At 40.4% G+C, this 16,254-nt stretch overlaps 1 pseudogene; it reads right to left on the reverse strand.

The window, feature by feature from the left end:
- Window positions 1–10,542: 10,542 nt before the first annotated feature.
- LOC101609331 lies at window positions 10,543–10,951 on the reverse strand (annotated as a pseudogene).
- Window positions 10,952–16,254: the final 5,303 nt, after the last annotated feature.

Consider the following 16,254-nt stretch of genomic DNA (forward strand, 5'->3'; position numbering starts at 1 on the left):
CATGACCTCCCTTGGGGGACAGGGAGGACTTACAGTACTTCCCCAGGAAAAATGTAACAATTGGTGCAACCCCATCCTGATATCTTTTACAGAAAAAGGAAAAAGGTACAATGGGAAAATAACAGAGGCTTTGAGTGGGGTCTTAGGCTATATGTCTCAGGGACAGACCTTGGCCTTACTTTTAAAATTAAACTTCTTAAAACACCCCCTCAGTTCCCTAAGGTTGCAATAGGACCAAATCCCATTCTTCATCAACCCCCTCCCAATCAAACAAAGAAAAAAATCCCTCCTTCTCCCCCAACCCCACAAGCTGTCACCAGCATCACCCTGTTCCAACCTACCTTACCACTAGGGTCGCCTTCATCAGCAGACCTTATTCTGACCATGGTTAATGCCTCTATAGAGGCCATACATCAGACCAATGTATCTGAATTTCAGTAATGCTGGGTATGTTATTCACCCTGACCCCCTTTTTATGAAGGGATAGCCTTATATGCAGAACTAACTGTGACCAATGACACCATGGCTTTATGGTGGCAACGGCAAGATGGGGTTGGCCTCACAGTCGCCCAGGTATCTGGGTGCGGGATGTGCCTCCTGGATCCGTCCATGCTTCCCCCTATAGAGCTTCAAACAACCTGCAATCTCACTCATGTTGTTAACTCTAGCTTTCTCTATATTGTTGCCCTTGCTGGCACTTACTTTGCATGCTCTACTGGTCTCACTCCTTATGTTGTAACTTCCACCTTCTTAGCTCACAAAGATTATTGTGTCCTTGTACAACTCTTCCCCAAGCTAACAATACATTCCAAAGATGAGTTCCTCCATTTTTGGGAGGGAGGAACATCTCTGTCACATGCCAAACGGGAGCCTATCACTGCCATCACTCTTGCTGTTATTCTGGGGCTGGGTGCTGCCAGAGCAGGCACAGGCATCACTTCATTAGTCACCTCCCAACAACAATTTAATCAACTCTCTTTGGCAGTAGATAAGGACTTACAGGAATTACAAAAGGGTCATCAAAACTTAAAGGACTATGGTATCTTTGTCTGAAGTAGTCCTCTAAAACAGATGTGGACTAGACCTAGTCCTTCTACAAGAGGGGGGACTCTGTGCTGCACTTAAGGAAGAATGTTGTTTTTATGCAGACAAAACTGGCCTAGTTCAAAATAGTATTGACAAGGTTCGTTCCAGTTTGGAGGAACAAAAGCGTAACCGAGAAAAGCAGGAGTCATGGTACCAAAACTGGTTCTCCAGTTCTCCTCTGTTTTCCACATTACTCCCCTCTATTCTTGGTCCCTTTGTAGGACTCCTCCTTCTTCTTTCCTTTGGACCTTGGGCATTTAAACGACTAACTTCTTTTGTCAAAGAACAGGTTGATTCTGCCACCAGAAATTCGGTGTCTGTCCTTTACCACAGATTGCAGCCACAAGAAGAAGAGGACCAAACAGATGAGACACCCCTCGGCTCTCCTTCAGCCCGACTTGATTTTTCTCCCTTGGCTAACAACAGGTCATGGTTTCAATTCCCTAAATGGCTGCGAGGCTCCCAATGACGGGATTATTATGGTACCAAGCCCAGGGGCACACCGCTAAGCTATGGCCACAGCCAGGGATGAGAATATTGTAGGGCCCATTCCCTGGAGGCCATCCACATAGCCTAAGACAGGCGGATCACCTTCCATGAGCTGTGATCGCAGCCAATGATGGGATTATTGTGATCCAGGGGTGGAGGCAGCCCTCATAGTTTAAGACAGGCGGGCCATCTTCTGTAACTGGTGCTGGGATTGGAAGCATGCCATATAGCCTAAGACAGGGTACTTTGCCCATTTCAATTATACAAAGAGGGAGGAAATGTCAGAGACCATGGCCTGGCTGCCCTGGGACAAAAAGAAAAGCAGCCCTTGTGTGGCTCCTCCCCTGAGAACAAACGACTGCTCTGAGAAATGTTATAAGATGTTACAATCCGAGAGAAGCCACAGGCTGTTCCAGAAGATTACGGCCAGGTGGCCTTATCTCCTCCTTTCCTTGTGCCCCCCTGCTTGATCCCCCTGCTTGCTGGTTGATTATAAAAGAGCTAAAAAATCCAACATTAAACGAGACCTTGACAAAACCTCTGCTTGGTCTCCTTCTTCTTTTCTGCCCGTTCTTTACAGGTTGTAGCCCTCCTCGACCACCCCGTGTAATATTGGCCCTGCAGGTCGGGGGCATAATGCTAACAATCTGAATGGAGTGAGATGTAATCACAAAGTAATTTTACTTTATGATTATCTGATGGCTAAGGATATGAACACTTTTACAAATATTTAATAACAGTAGTTTCTTCTTTTAAGATTTCTATGTTGAGTTCTATCGCCCATGTTCAGTCTTTTGAATTCTTTATATTTTATGGATATTAATTTTCTGTCAGATGTGTGTTAGGCAAAGATTTTAGTCCATTCTGCAGGCTGGAGATTTCTCTTGTTGCAGTTTGAGCACTTTTTCCAAAGCCTGTGGGCAGTTCTTTTTTCCTCCAAATGGAAGGAAAACTATATGCAATGTAAGCTTTTTATTTCAAATTTTCAGACCCCTCGCCTGATGTTATCTGAATACTACTGAAGAAACTTCAATACTGGATTTAGGGTTCCAATAGTACAGGACACTGATTTCAAGAGATTCCTGTGTGACCAAGAGCTCAGACTATTTTTGAAGTGGAGCTTTTTCAAAAAAAAAAAATATTTATTTATTTGAGAAAGAGAAAGGCAAATATAGATAGATAGATAGATAGATAGATAGATAGATAGATAGAGAGAGAGAATGGTGCTGCCAGTCTCCAGCCATTGCAAATGAACTTCAGACTTGTGTGCCATCTTGTGCATCTGGCTTTACATGGGTACTGGGGAATCAAGCCTGGGTTCTTTTGGCTGTGCAGATAAGTGCCTTACTCAATAAGCCATCTCTCAATCCCTGGAGATTTTTTGGCATTAAAAATATTTTATTTAGGGCTGGAGAGATGGCTTAGCGGTTAAGCGCTTGCCTGTGAAACCTAAGGACCCCGGTTCGAGACTCGCTTCCCCAGGTCCCACGTTAGCCAGATGCACAAGGGGGCGCACACGTCTGGAGTTCGTCTGCAGAGGCTGGAAGCCCTGGCGCGCCCATTCTCTCTCTCCCTCTTATCTGTCTTTCTCTCTGTGTCTGTCACTCTCAAATAAATAAATAAAATAAAATAAATATTTTATTTATTTATGAGAGAGAGAGAGAGAGAGAGAGAGAGAGATAGAGAAAGAAGGAATGAGCATGCCAGGGTCTCTAGCTACTGCAAACAAACTCCAGACATATGCTCCATCTGGCTTACGTGGGTTCTGGGGAATCAAAGCTGGGTCCTTAGGCTTTGCAGACAAGCATCTTAATTGCTGAGCCGTCTTTTGAGCCCCTAACAGGCATTTTTCAAAGCTGACTACATGAGGCACATATAGACAGAGTGTCTGGCCAGCTTTAGATGAACAAGTCACAGTAGGAAATATTTAAGTAACCTTTTATTTACATTGGATATTGAAAGGAATTTGAGCTAATTTAATATTTTTTGATTTAGGTAAATATTTATTTATAAGTCATTGAAGTAATAATATATTTTTTCATTCACAAAGATTACAATCAAGACTAAATTGATTGTGGCTCTTTAAAATATTAGTTTTAAGGGTTAGCATATTGAATTTTAATCATTTAGCCATCTCCCCAGCATCTGATGGCTTGAATTTAAAGGGAGACTTTCTTTTTCCTTCTCTCTTTAAAATGTTGACACTAGGGGCAGGGCAGTTGCAGAGGCAGCTCCCTCTCTGGACTCTCTCTCTCTTTTTAAAATTCTTTGAGAGGACAGCATATTGACAGCTCCAGGGACCCTGGGTTTTTCTTAATTTAGCCTATGGGGGCAGAAAGAATTTTTAAATATATTTATTTGTTTGTTTGTGTGAAAGACATAGAAAGTGAAAATGGGTATGCCAGGGCCTATTGCCCTTGCAGACAAATTCAAGATGTATATGCACTTTATGCATCCGACTTTACATGGGTACTGTGGAATTGAACTCAGGCTTCCAGGCTTAGCAAGCAAGCACCTTTTTTTTCAATTTATTTTTATTAGTTATGGACATACTTAGTATATAAACAACACATGTTGGTGCCATCCTTTCCCTCATCCTTGCCTCTTATCCAAAGGAGCCCTCCTCATTTGGGATGCAGGTTATCCCCATGGGGATTATGAGTTGTGCATTGTGACAGCAATAGTCAGTTATGAGGGAGAGTCAATATCTCTGAACATAAATGTCCCAACTTGTGGTTCTAACAATATTTCTACCCCCTCTTCTGCAAAAGAGCCATGTTGTGTGTGTTTTAAGTCTGCTTCAGTGATGGGCTCTTAGGAGACTCTGGATTTCTGCTTTGCTAGGTTTTACAGTGTACATCTCCTTCACCCTTGTGCTGATTGTCAGGTTCACCAAGAAAGTAGCACTCTGGCTCTTCTCCCCAATTCCACTCAGGTTTCAGCTGGGGCTGGGCTGAAGTGTAATGGGTCATCTTTTCAGGTTCTGCTCCCATCTACCAAAAAGAAGGAAATTCTCCAAGTCAGCACAGGTTAAATTGGATAAGCATTATTAATTTAGAGAGAATTTAATGGGTGTAGTCACTCTTATAGCCCAAGATTAGTGGGAGCTTGATATTAAGAGTAAAATAATTGTCTGGATATGATTCTGTCTTGTCTGCAAGTTACAGATATGAGTTCCTTTCCACTGAGGAGATCTGTTTGTCAGTCTGAATGCAGTTGATTACCCACCCAGGCTGTGTGTCACTATTGCACTTGTATAAGCTTCATATCAGGTTGTTTACTTCTGAGTATCATAGACCTTAAGTTGCTCAGATAGATGCTAGCCACTTTCCCTCAGTAGCTCTTGTAGTGTCTTCCATTACTAGATGGGCAACTGTCTGGGGACTGGCTCTTGTCTGGGTTCCAGCCAGGTCTCTCCATGTTCCCTACAGACAGCATATTGTGTCTCCAGAAATAGTGTCTTACTATTAACATCTGGTTGGTAATCAAGTGCTCCTACATAATTCTGTCTTGTTTGGGGTACCTTGCAAGTCTTTCTGATCAACACCTCATTGTGGGTGTTAACCACATCCTGGTACTGGAAGTTACAGGCCAGAGCCAAGGGGAAAGAAATAAAGAAGAGAAACAAAATAAATTTAAGGTTAGGCTTCATTCTACCCTCTAGAGTGCCTTCTTTTCAGGTGCTTTCCCCAAGGTCCTCTTAAGGGTTCAACCTTTTAGTCTATCTTCCAGGATATAGGGTTCTATGATTACAGTTCAGTTTGGGTTCAGTTTTGTGCCCCCCCCCACAACCTTCCCTCCCCCACAAGCCCTACTCTATCCTACAAGTCTTGAGGTGCCTATCAGATATGTCAGCAACTTGGGCTGATCCAGGTTAGGAACTGCAGATGAGTGAGACTATGCGGTGATTGTCTTTCTCTTATTATGTGAGTTTACTGAGTATGATCTGTTCCAAGTCCAAAATTTTTTCCTACAAATTTCACTCTCATTTTTTTCTTACTGCTGAGTAAATTCCACATCTTGGTTATTCATTGTCCAATGATGGGCATCTGGGTTGATTCTAGTTCTTAGCTATTACGAATGTACAGCTATAAACATAGTTCAGCAAATATCTCTGTACTGAGACTTGGGGTTTTTAGAGTATATGCCCAGAAAGGGAATAGTTGGGTCTCTTGGTAACTCTATATTCAGTCTTTTCAGGAGTCTCCATATAGATTTCCATAGTGGTTGTATCAGCTTACATTTCCACCATCGGTGCAGGAGGATTCCTATTTCTCCACATCCTTGCCAACATTTGTTTTTATTTAATTTTGTAATTATTGCTATCCTTACTGAGATAAGGTGGGATCTCATAGTTATTTTAATTTGCATTTTCCTTATGGTTAAGGATGTTGAACATTTTCTTAAGTGCGTGTTTGCCACTTGTATTTCTTCCTCTGAGAACTCCTTAATCAGTTCTCTGCCCAATTTTGTGAGTGGGTTGTTTGACTTTTGTTGCTTAGGTTTTTAAGTTCTTTATTGATATTAGGCCTCTGTCAGTTATATAGCTGGCAAAAATTTTCTCCCATTCTGTGCATAATCTATTTGCTCTGCTTATGATATGTTTGTCTGTGTGAAATCTTTTCAACTTCATGAGATCCCATTGGTTGAGTGACTAAGTTCCTGAGCTAGTGGGGTTTTTTTTTAGGTAGTCTTTCCCCACTCATGTACTGTAGAGAGTTCCTCCTATTTTTTATTCCAGTAGTAGAAGAGTTTCAAGTCTTATATTGGGGTTTTTAATCCAGTTGGCCTTGATTTTGTCAGATATGTAGGTCTAGTTTCATTTATCTGCCAGCTATACATTTAACAAGGGTTTAATATCTAGAATATAGAAAGAAATTTTTAAAAATAAGGAATCAAAAGTCAAACAACCCACTAAAAATTTGGTGAGGAAATTGAACAGAAAGTTCTCAAAGGAAGAAATTCAAATGGCCTATGAACACCTAAAGAGTTGTTCAACATCTGTAGCAACCAGGAAAATACAAATTAAAATGATTTTGATAGTCCATTTTGAGTGAGTTTTTGTGCAGGCTAACCAAAGAGGGTCAACATTCTTTCTCTTATGTATGGCTATCCAGTTTCTTCAGCACCATTTGCTGAAAATCCTGACTTTAATACACTATGCTTTTTTGGCAGCTATGTCAAAGATCAGGTGGCTGTACTTATAAGAACTTATACCTGGATCTTCTATTCTTTTGATATATGTGTCTGTTGTTATCTAGTACCATGTTGTCTTAATTACTATGACATTATAGCATGGCTTGAAATCAGGTATGGTGATACCCCCAGAAGCATATTTTCAGCTGTCCAAGAACTTTTGTGTTTCCATATAAATTCTGACACTTTTTAAAAATTATGTGAAGAATACTCTTCGTATTTTGATTGAAATTGCATTGAATCTGTATGTGGCTTTTGGTACAATAGCCATTTCTAAGATATTAATTCTTCCAATTAATTTCATGGGCATTTTTTCCATCTTCTCATACTTTCCTCCATTTCTTTCTTCAGTGTTTTTATGTTTTCATTATACAGGTCTTTTCACCTCCTTGGTTAGGGATATTCCAAAATACTTATTTTTTTTCACCTTTTGTAAGAGAGACTGCTTCCCTAATTTATTTCTCCATATGCTTATCATTCATATATATGAAGGCTTATATTTGAGTGTTTATTTTATTTCCTGCCACTTTGCTGGAAAAATTTATCATCTTTAGGAAATTTTTGTTGGTGTGTTATATCACTTATGTATAGAATCACTGCAAATAGGGCTAGATTCTTCTTTTCATATTTGTATGCTTTTATTTCTCTTGCCTTATTGTTTGAAGTAAGACTTCAAGAACTATGTAGATAGCAGTGGTTAGAATGGACAACCATGTCTAGTTCCTCTCCTTAGTGAGAATGATTAAAGTCTTTTCCCATTTAGAATGATATGGGACTTAGTTCTGCTATATAGATCCCTTATTGTGATGAGATATGAACACTCTATTCTTAGTCTTTCCATTGTTTTAATCATGATGGATGTTATATTTTTTTGAAGTCTTATTAGGACTATGTTGAGATATGAAACCTCCATTCCTAGTCTTTCAATTGTTTTAATAATGAAAGGATGTTTAATCATGAAGAGAAATTATCATGTGATTCCTTTAACTAAGTCCATTCATGTGATGCATTACATTTATCAATTTCCATGTGTTGAATCATCCCTGTGTCTCTGAGATGAACTCTACTTGCTTGAAGTGGATTATACTTTTGATGTGTTCTTGTATTTGGTTTGAAGAGTGATATCAGTCTATAACTTTCCTTTCCTGTTTGGTTTTAGTATACTAATTTTGACTTCATAGAAGGAGTCAAGGCCATTCCCACCTTTTCAATTGTGTGGAATAACTTGAGAAACAGTGGTTTTAGTTCTTCAATAAAGGTTTGGTAGAATTCAGTGGTGAATCCTCCTGGGCTTGGACAATTTTTGTTGGGAGGCTTAAAATTACATTTTTAGTCTTGTTTGTCATAGGCTTGTTCAGGTAATTTATCTCTTCTGGTTTTAGTTTTGGTAGGTGGTATGAGTCAAGGAATTAATTTCTTCCAGATTTTCCAGTTTTGTAGAATATAGGATTTTGAAATATATCCTATAATTTTCCCAATTTCATTGGTATCTACCATAACTTCTCCTTTTTCATATGTAATGTTGTTGATTTGAGTTTTCTTTTGATCAACCTGGCTAAGGATTTATCAATCTTGTTTATTTTTATTATTTATCAATTTTTAGTTGTCTTCCCTTAATTTCCTAATCATTCATCTGTGCTTTATCTTGATTATTTCTTTACATTTGGTACTTCTGTATTTAATTTGTTCTTGTTTTTCTAGTACCTTCAGGTGGCTTGTTAAGTTTTTAACTTGAAATCTCTCTGTCTTTGTGGTGTAAAAGTTTAGTGCTAAATACTTTCCTCTTAGGACTGCCTCCATTGTGTTTTGGTATGTTGTATTTCCATTACCATTAAGTTCTAGATATGAACAAAAGAAATCCTTGGGCTAAAGAGATGACTTATCAGTTAAGGAGCTTGCCTGCAAAGCTTAACAATCCCAGTACCCACATAAAGCCAGATGGCAAAGTGGTATATGCTTCTGGAGTTCATTTGAAGTGGCTAAAGACCCTGGCACACCCATTTGAATTCTCTATCTCTCATCTCTGTATCTCTGTCTCTCTCTGCTTGTTAAGAAAGAAAGAAGGAAATAATGGATTAGAGAGGACTAAGAGAGAGCAAGGGGCTCAGTGCTTAAAGAAAGATTACATATAGCAAAGCAGGAAAGCACCTGGGCTAAAAGAAGTCTTCCTCCTTTCTAGACTTCCTGAAGGGGTGAAAGGAGACCCAGAAGATCTTCTTATATAGGGAATCAAGACAGAGAAGTCAAGAGCTTACAAACAGTCCTAAAAGCTTGCAAAAGTGGCCAAGAACTTAGAAAGGGGGCCAAGAGCAAAGAGGCTCACACACGTCTCAGACTTAACTACCTACCAGAAAAAAGCTACTTTGCTCCTTATATGTGTTAGCTTTTCTTTCAGGTTTTAAGTAAGAGGTATTCTTGGGAAGATGTCTTTTGTGGTTGTTATTGTCCATGGAAGAGAATTACAGACCATCATGCCTTTGTATCCAATTGAGAATCCTTTTTTTAAGCCATCCACTTAGAGGAATTCATGCCAGAAAATGCTCTAGTGCAAAGGCTCAGGAGTACAGCATTTTTTTTTTTTCTTCTTTTTCAAGGTAGGGTCTCACTCTAGCCCAGGCTGACCTGGAATTCACTATGGAGTCTCAGGGTGGCCTCGAACTCATGGCGATCCTCCTACCTCTGCCTCCCAAGTGCTGGGATTAAAGGCGTGCGCCACCACGCCCGGCTGAGTACAGCATTTTTAAAGGCAAAAGACCATAAAAGTAAGAAGAACATTGGTGCCAGATGTAGGTCAGGACATCTTTCAAATTATAGGCATTCCATTTCTTATCCTGGAGTTATCTTGAGTTTAAAGCATTGGGCCACACTCCAAGGTCATGGGAGGTCCTAAAAGTGTTTATAATGCAGACATGGCCCTTCTGGGGAGTTAGGGAATTGGTAATTGAAAGGTACCCTATCAGGTAAGTGTTAGCTTTTTTATTCCCCCAATAAATGAAGAGTTATGGTAGGATGGCATCTTCAGCTATTTCAGTTCTTTTATACACAAGGCTATGTACTTTCTGTAGACATTTGCATTTGTTTCTGCCTGGTGCTGCAGAAGAATTAAAGTCATGTGTTCCTTTGACTTAATTACTTGAGATTATATTGAATAATGCAACCAAGGCAATTTTCTTTGATGTTTCCGGAGAGTGAGAATCTTGTGGGTTTATTGTGGCCTCATACAAATGCTGAAGTTCTAGTCTATGAGATCTCAGCTTCATAAGGAAAGATATTCTAGCAGAAGCAATAATGTCATTAAGGACTATGAAGTTAGGAACTAAGTTTATTTTGGAGGATACCTGACTTCACAAATGTACTTATTTCCTTGAATTTCTACCCCTTACTACATATTGCACTATTGCTTCCTCTCTTGTCTTGCCATATTATTGTATTCTTGTTTCTATGTTTTGTCTTCATAATCCTATTGCTGCTATAGCAAATTATCACAAATGTGGTAGCTTAAATAACATGCATTTATTTTTCGTGTAGCTCTGGAGAGAACTAATATCTGAAATCAGAGTTCCTGTCTCAAAATCTGTGTCTTTTGTGGGCTGTAGGAGATATCCCTTTTCCATTTATTATTGGCTAGAGTTGCTTTTACTCTTTAAAGCCAAAAGCATCACTTGCCTTATCAAATATGATTATGCTGTGTTCCTCTTCTTCTTTTTTTTTTTTTTTTTTTTGGTGGTGGCAGCTGGGGTTTTATTGACAGAAGTGCAGAAGACTCCAGCCTTAGGTATGCTGGCTAGCTAATACCTGAGCCCAGGCTTTGTGCTTCTGATCAGGTCTCTTAGGTACAAACTTCTCCAGTAGTCTCTTCCACATGCTTCTATGCAACTCCTGAAACTCATCCAAGGTGTCTGGGGACAGGATCAACTTGTATTCTTGCAAGGACAGGCAGCTGATGCTGCTGTCTCTGGGGCGAGGGTACTTGTGTGAGTGGTCATTTGAATGGAGTCGTGCTAAACTCTCGTACATCTGATCACAGGCCTCAGGTTCTGCAATCTATGTGTTCTCTCCCTTCTGAAAGGCCTGGGATACCTGTTGCCGCAGGTAAACGCCCAAACCCCAGCTGTTTGCTTTCATCCACTGGCCATTCCTCACAGAGCTTAAGGAAGCCCTGGTAGTGGCTGGCTGCCATCTTGGGAACCTGTGTTCCTCTTATAAAACCATACTAGTTAGATTTAGGACCTATGCAGATAATCCAGGATATTCTTCCTATTAAAAATTATTAATAAAACCGGGTGTGGTGGTGCACGCCTTTATTCCAGCACTTGGAAGGCAGAGGTAGGAGGATCGCCATGAGTTCAAGGCCACCCTGAGACTCCATGGTGAATTCCAGGTCAGTCTGAGCCAGAGCGAGACCCTACCTTGAAAAAAAATTATTAATATATTCACATTAAAAAATGCCCCTTGGCCATATAAGGTAACCTTCACAGACTCCATCGCTGTTATCTGGAATGTTCCACATAGGCTATTGGAACCCAGCCAGTGGTACTATTCTTGGAATTTGTAGAACATTTATGAGGAGGGGCCTAACTGAAAGAAATAGGTCACCGGGATTAGGCAGTGAGGTTTATAGCTCAACCTTCCTTTCAGTTATTTTTGTGTCCTGTTCCACACAGATATGAGGACGTAAGGAAACCCACTGCATGTTCCTCCTAACATAGAACTCCATATTGTTACAAGCTTCTCCACTGTGATGGACTGTATCTCTTCAAAACATAAACCAAAATATTTCCTTCCTTTTATTGCCTTGATATTTTCATTAGGTTTTTCCTACTGCAATAATGGAACTAGATTCCCTACTACTTGTCCATCGTTGTCAGTAATCTTTTCAGTATTTTTTTTAACATAAAATGAAAGCAATACTGAAAATATTCATGTACTTATAATAGTAGAAACTGACAATAATATCTTCATTTTCCCCTTTCATGCTATGTAGACCCACTTTTAAAAATCTTGTTTCAAATTTATCTATTAGTGAGAGGAAGACATAGAGAGAGTGAATGGGTGCACCAGGGCCTCCAGATACTGCAAAGGAACTCCAGATGCAAGTACTATCTTATGCATCTAGCTTATGTGGGTCCTGGAGAATCAAACCTGGGTTCTTTAGTTTTTTCAAACAAGTACCTTAACTGCTAAGCCATCTTTCCAGCCCACTAGAGACACTTTTTATTCTGTGCTGAGACCTAATGTCTTATGGTTTCAAAATGTGTAGGAATAGACTTCAGAATGTTAAAATAGAGCTGAACTAATAGCTAAGTGGCTAAGAGTACCATCTGAGAAATCCTGAGGGACTGAGGAAGTCCCAGGGACCACTCAGATTTGATCCTTAGGACCCATATAAATAGCTGAGCATGGCTATTAACCTGTAACTCTGAGTCCCACAGGGGAACAAAGCCCTGAGAATCACTAGAGCTTGTGAAAAAAAATATAAGCTCAGGCATCAATAAGAGACTCTGGGGCTGGAGAGATGGCTTAGCGGTTAAGCGCTTACCTGTGAAGCCTAAGGACCCTGGCTCGAGGCTCGGTTCCCCAGGTCCCACGTTAGCCAGATGCACAAGGGGGCGCACGCGTCTGGAGTTTGTTTGCAGAGGCTGGAAGCCCTGGCGTGCCCAGTCTCTCTCTCTCTCTCTCCCTCTATCTGTCTTTCTCTCTGTGTCTGTCGCTCTCAAATAAATTAAAAAAAAAAATAAGAGACTCTGGCTTCAATACGAATAGGAACAAGGGCTGGAGAGGGCTTATCAGATGAGGTACTTTCCTGCAAAGCCTAATGATCTGGGTGACTAGGGTTTGATTCCCAAGTACTCACATGAAGATGGATGCATGGGGTAGTGCATACATCTAGAGTTCATTTGCAGTGGAAGGAGGCTCTGTAATGCTTATTCTCTCTCTCTCTCTTTCTCTCTCTCCTTGTAAATAAATAAAATAAAGGAATGGGCACAGAGTGATGTTCTGCTCCAGCCATAGCAGGAGGGTGCAACCTACCTCAAGCAAGGTCACGGTGTCCAAAGGCACATATGCCACTCTCAATGCAAAAGACACAGATCTCACCTTAAAGGGGATAAGAGATAGTTGGCAGAAAACACACAGCCAAGAAGAGCCTGTGGGAAAAAATAAACAAAGGTTCATTTTTGCATGCTGACTCAAGGAGCAGCACCATGATGGCAGGGTAAAACAATGGCAAGAGCAGAGGGTGGATATAATCTCCTGGCCAACATCAAGTTGGCAATAGCCACAGGAGAGTGTGCCAAACACTTGCAAGAGGAAGCTGGCTATAACACCCATAAGACCAATTCCTCCAAATACACGGCCTCCAGGAGGGTTTATTTCCCTAATTTCCATCAGCTGGAGACATGGCATTCAGAACACCTAAGTTTATGGGGACACCTGAATCAAACCACCACATTCCACCCCTGGTCCCCATAAACTGATAACCATCCATTATGTAACTTCCCATAGTTTTTATCAATTTCAATGATGTTCAAACATCCTCCATCGTCCAAGGTCTTTTAAGTAAGCTGTAATAGAAAAAAAAAAAAGACAAAAACATACATACTGAAGAAGCTGGCATTGGGCAGAACAAAGAAATATTCAAACAATACACGATTAAAACAACCAAGGCAAACATCAAACTCGGTAGCTCCAAGTCCAACAACTCTAACTAGTGATGAGTCTCCAAGTCAATTCTAACCAGTGAAAAGTCTGGAGTTCCAATTCTGCCCATCCAGCTAGGCTACTCACAGTCCCAGAAAACATAACCCAGTGTTGGCAGCTCTCCTTGGTAGCCATCTCATTGTCCTGTCATCTCCATTGGGTCTCCACTGCAACCCATGGTTCATCCTGATTGCTCTATTGGGCTCCACACAGACAATTCAATGGCCCATGGCCATTTCCAAAATACAAAACCATGCTGCAAATTCAATAACCCTCTCTTTCCTGCATTTGTTATATTCTATCATACCAGGTGGGCTACCAACTTATTAGTCTGGTGGTTGGGGGGAATAAAGCTGACTTTGAAGAGCAGGAAACATCTTCAGCAATCAGGCCCCTTTAATCTTCCTGTTGTCCCAGCAAATGCCAGCTGGTCCAGTCTCAATGGTTGTGTTCTCTCTCAAACAATTGCAGATAAATAGACAGAAGTTTTGGTCCAAAATTTTGTTTCTGTGCCATATTCCTCTGCTACACCAGTCCATTTCTATGCAGTGAAACCCTGTACAAGTTCTCAAGACTCAGGCATAACAGTAAGCCTCTCACACAAGTTGCTTCTAGTCCAGTCTTGACAAAGCTCCTTCTTACCCTCATAAACCAAACCTCATAGCCCATAGTTCTTAATACATTCAGGTCTTTCAACTCTGACAAGAATGGTCCATCAAGTTGTATTTACAATACTGCAAGGCATCTTAGGCCAAGATTTCAAATTCACGTACATCCTTCTACAAAGAAGTTCCAAAAGGCCAAAGCTACAGAGTCAGGTTTCTAGCAGCCACAATCCCATTCCTTGCTGGCAGAAAACACTCAACCAATAGCAGCTTGTGAGACAAAAAATAGGGATTTATTTTGGCTTACAGATTCAAGGGGAAGCTCCATGATGGCAAGGAAGAACAATTGCATAAGCAAAGGGTGGAAATCGCTTCCTGGCCAACATCAGGTAAACAACAGCAACAGGACACTGTACCAAACACTGGCAAGAGGAAGCTGGCTATAACACCCATAAGGCCACCAACACTACACTGCCTCCAGGAGGGTTTAGTTCCCAAATTTCCATCAGCTGGGAGACATGGCATTCGGCATACCTAAGTTTATAGAGGACACCTGAATCAAACTACCACAGTAAGCATGAACTGTAACTGCTAAGGCATCTCTCCAGCCCAAGGGTTAAGCATTTTTGAAAGGAAGCAGTCATGAGATTATTCTGAGAATGGAATTGATACGTACTATAAGCAACCAAGCAAAATACAGGAAGAGACCATAAGGGTTACAGGATATCAAGAGGTATGTGGAGTCACAGTGGCAAGAGTAGTTAGTGTATGCTTCACCCTCTTATCATAACTAATGGTGAGGAGACAGGATGCAGAAAAGCCAGCCCACAATGGTAAGTGCAACTAGTCTATAGATCTTGGTTTTGCTATGTGGCCAGGCACAAGGAGAGGAAAATGAGGTCTCCAGAGGATGCTCTGACAAAGAAAGCAAAAGAAATATGGAAGACATTTTGTTTTACAAATAGGTAGCCATGTATTTTCAACATATAACTCCCTGGACTGTATTGTTACTCATCAGTATCTCTTTTATCCAAACACATTAAAAAAAAAGAAAAAGAAAAAGAACACTTAGTAGTTTTCTGCACTCAAGCATGGTTTAAATATAAATGAGAGGCTAGCAAAAACTGGCCTCCAGAGGTAAGTATTCATTTTAATTGAATTTCATGATTAGATTTCTTTTAATAAAAGAAAAACAAATCTTAAGTATATCTTATTTCAGGTTTTCTTTTCTGTCAGAGTCAACTCAGATATTTCTTTAGGAATGCCATATCGTGTCAGCACTTTGGGCTGCTGTGCAACCATGTACACTGATTTCCAGTTGAAAGCATCATCCCAAAGTCCCAAGGTGCTTCTTGTTTTAACTAAAAGTGAACACACAAGGCTATCACTACTTTAACCAGGGTTATTATCGAGAATTTTGGCTTTTCCTATGTTTTTTCACTTTTTTTTCTTGTGCAATGTAGTGAAAGTTATATTAATAAGTTGTCATGTGTTATTTAGTGTTATTTAAACATTTTGAGAGCTTTTATAGAAACAGGGTAAGATTCCCTGTGTCAGACCTAAGAAGGTTTATCTCATATTTCCTCTGATATTCTTGTATTGAGGCAGGCTGGCCTCCTGGCTTTGTGATAATGAAAAGGGGAGCCATAAGCAGTATAATAGTTAAAACCACTAAAAATATGCACAGGTACATTTTAGATGATGTTAAATTACTAGAAATATATTTACAATATATATTTTTCCTTTTTTTTTCATTAAGTAGAAAGTTGCATGAATACTTCACAAGTTAGTACCATCATTTCCATCCTCCCTGCCCCTATTCTGCTAAGGGTCCACCTCAGCAGTATTGCTGGTATTTCCCCTAGGTTTGCATGGTATAAATGTGAGAGTATCAGTCAGTCATTTTGTTGTTGTTGTTGTGTAGGGGAGGGGTGGACGGGTGGGCTCAGTGGCTCTGGACATTCTCTTTTATCTACTCCGTGGCTCTTACATTCTTTGTGCCCTCTTCCACAAAATTCCCTGCACTGTGGTGGGTTGTTTTAGGTCTACTTTTGTATTGTTCTCTCAGCAGGCTCTGGATTTCTGCTTTGGTGCACCTTGAGTATACTCTGTATCTGTTTCCATGACCCTGGCACTGGTTGACGGACTTTCTAGTGAGGCAGAACTCTTGGTCATGTTG

This window comes from Jaculus jaculus, chromosome 17 (assembly GCF_020740685.1).
Source record: "Jaculus jaculus isolate mJacJac1 chromosome 17, mJacJac1.mat.Y.cur, whole genome shotgun sequence".
NCBI lineage: Eukaryota > Metazoa > Chordata > Mammalia > Rodentia > Dipodidae > Jaculus > Jaculus jaculus.